This window comes from Cupressus sempervirens, chromosome 5, assembly GCF_028749045.1.
Source record: "Cupressus sempervirens isolate cs-2001-9-10 chromosome 5, ASM2874904v1, whole genome shotgun sequence".
In the NCBI taxonomy this organism is placed as follows: domain Eukaryota; kingdom Viridiplantae; phylum Streptophyta; class Pinopsida; order Cupressales; family Cupressaceae; genus Cupressus; species Cupressus sempervirens.
The window spans coordinates 139,693,431-139,695,570 of NC_143122.1; the positions used below are offsets into that span (position 1 = coordinate 139,693,431).

The 2,140-nt window shown below is 25.2% G+C and overlaps 1 long non-coding RNA gene across 1 annotated transcript; it reads left to right on the top strand.

Annotated features, from left to right (window-relative positions):
• The first annotated feature begins 489 nt into the window (after positions 1-489).
• LOC149554883 (uncharacterized) lies at positions 490-1,055 on the top strand. Its single transcript, XR_016365256.1, has 2 exons — positions 490-575; positions 759-1,055. It is a non-coding gene; the product is annotated as an uncharacterized LOC149554883 (long non-coding RNA).
• The last annotated feature ends 1,085 nt before the right edge of the window (positions 1,056-2,140 follow it).

The following is a 2,140-nucleotide window of genomic DNA, read 5'->3' on the forward strand; positions in this document are numbered from 1 at the left end:
AATAAAAAAGATTTGGGAGCAGTTACAAAGTTTCAAATTAAATATTAAAAAAGAATTCCCGAAATAATAGCTGGTTACGCTGAGAGGTGTTCTATACAATGGCAGCACGGGAATATGCCAAGATTCCTTGTCAATAAAAAAGATTTGGGAGCAGTTACAAAGTTTCAAATTAAATATTAAAAAAAAATTCTCGAAATAATAGCTGGCCGAAATAATAGGAAGCCAAATGGAGGCCGAAATAATAGGCTCGAAAAAGTAGGGCCCGAAAAAGTAGGACCCGAAAAAATAGGGGCGAAATAATTTCAATATGATTTTTTTTTTGTTAAATATAATTTTGCATGCACATTCATGCTTTTTTTTTTGCGGGGAGTGGGGGAATTTGAAACAAATTCGTGGAATGTGAAGAGACGTCTGTTGGGGGATATGAGGAGCCTCTTAGAAGTTATAAAACCAAGGCTCCTCATTTCATTTTCATTTTATGTTTTTGCAGGAAGGAAGAGGTGGAGGTTATTAGAGGACTAGATTGGAGTTTTTGAATAGGAGTAAATTGAAGTTTTGGAGTAACATTTTTGTAGGTGAGATTTCTATTTTTTATTTACATTTTCATTTAGATTTAGATGTAGATGTAAATTGAAATTCAAAATTAATTATAATATTCTACTTTGATTTAGATTTTAATTTTAATTAATTTCAATTTGGTTGGCTCTCCTCCACAACAAACAGTGTATTGTGTATTTAATGGGTGCATTGGAATGCAGATTATCAGCCTAATGGCCAATCTCCAGTTTCCTGAAAATATTCGTGGAATTTCGTGGAATGTGAAGAGACGTCTATATATTACGCCGAGAGTAATCGTTCTCACATTCGTGGAAATAATTGTTTTTGGGATGCAGGGTTCGGAGCTATTGGTAAGGGAGGCTCAGAGGTCATTGAGCAAGGAACTGGTGACATTACTCGGTTCCTTAGATAAAATGGGGAAAATAGAAATTATTCTTTTATGTATGTAGAAAAAAATTAGAAAGATTTTATATATGTAAAAAATTAAAAGAATTCTATATACATCTAGATTTTTTGAAAAGAATTCTATTTACATCTAAATATTTTGATTGAAATAACCATAATGTAAAAACAAAATATAAAATAGAAATGTTAATATATGTATGTAGAAAAAATTAGAAAGTTTGCATGCATCTAAAAAAATTCTATTTACATCTAGATTTTTTTAGAATGGAAAAAAATGGATAATAGAAATATCAGTTGCATGTTTGTAGAAATAAATTAGAAAAACATGTATCTAGAAATTAAAAAGATTCTATATGTGTCTAATTTTTAGATTTTACTTTATTCTAAACTAATTATTGATGGATATATATTTTAAAAATATTTATGTAGTTTAAAGTTTAGATTTTAATTAATTTGTATGCAAATAGGAAAAAGAATAAATATTTTATATATATGTAGATTAATTTCTATTTTTAAAATTTACAAGTAAATGAGTACTTTATTCATTTAAAGTAAACAAGTTTTTAAGTAATATATTTTTATTTTAGAAATATATTAATCATAATGTTCATTTATTATTACTTATTTAATATACACACTCTCAAATCTAAGACAATAGAAATGATATTTTATTAACTTTGAAATAGGGAAGTGTTAAGCAAGTTCATTTACAAAAATACCAAAAATATATTTGGTCTTTGATCAAATTGGAGTTAATATTAGAAATATAAATATGATCATTAACAATTAAGCTAAATTCAGTTCAAAACAATAATACTATTTAAATTTAAATAATTTTTTTTGAAAAGAATTCTATTTACATCTACATATTTTGATTGAAATAACCATAATGTAAAAAAAAAATATAAAATAGAAATGTTAATATATGTATGTAGAAAAAATTAGAAAGATTGCATGCATCTAAAAAAATTCTATTTACATCTAGATTCTTTTAGAATGGAAAAAAATGGATAATAGAAATATCAGTTGCATGTTTGTAGAAATAAATTAGAAAAACATGTATATAGAAATTAAAAAGATTCTATATGTGTCTAATTTTTAGATTTTACTTTATTCTAAACTATTTATTGATGGATATATATTTTTAAAATATTTATGTAGTTTAAAGTTTAGATTT